Here is a 209-nt window from a genome sequence, read left to right as displayed (position 1 = left end):
TCTATTTTCGATCTTTTTTTATATATAAAGCGCACCGGACTGTAACGCTCATTAAGCGGGAAAAAAAAAGTCAGATAAGTCAGTCAGTCAAACTTTATTAAACGCGTTCACAATACGGTAAATCTCAACATTATCAAACGTTAATGAGCGTATTCACAATAAAAACCAACCTTGTTCAGTTGTAACACGTAAAATACAACACAATACTG

The 209-nt window shown here is 33.5% G+C and overlaps 1 protein-coding gene across 1 annotated transcript in view; it reads left to right on the top strand.

Moving 5' to 3' along the window:
• The window catches only part of LOC116703155 (proteasome activator complex subunit 3), a 26526-nt gene that overhangs the window by 5062 nt on the left and 21255 nt on the right, over positions 1-209 (top strand). The gene's annotated exons all lie outside the window — the stretch shown is intronic.

This window comes from Etheostoma spectabile, chromosome 15 (genome assembly GCF_008692095.1).
Source record: "Etheostoma spectabile isolate EspeVRDwgs_2016 chromosome 15, UIUC_Espe_1.0, whole genome shotgun sequence".
Lineage (NCBI taxonomy): Eukaryota > Metazoa > Chordata > Actinopteri > Perciformes > Percidae > Etheostoma > Etheostoma spectabile.
This window is presented reverse-complemented; position numbering and strand designations above follow the sequence as displayed.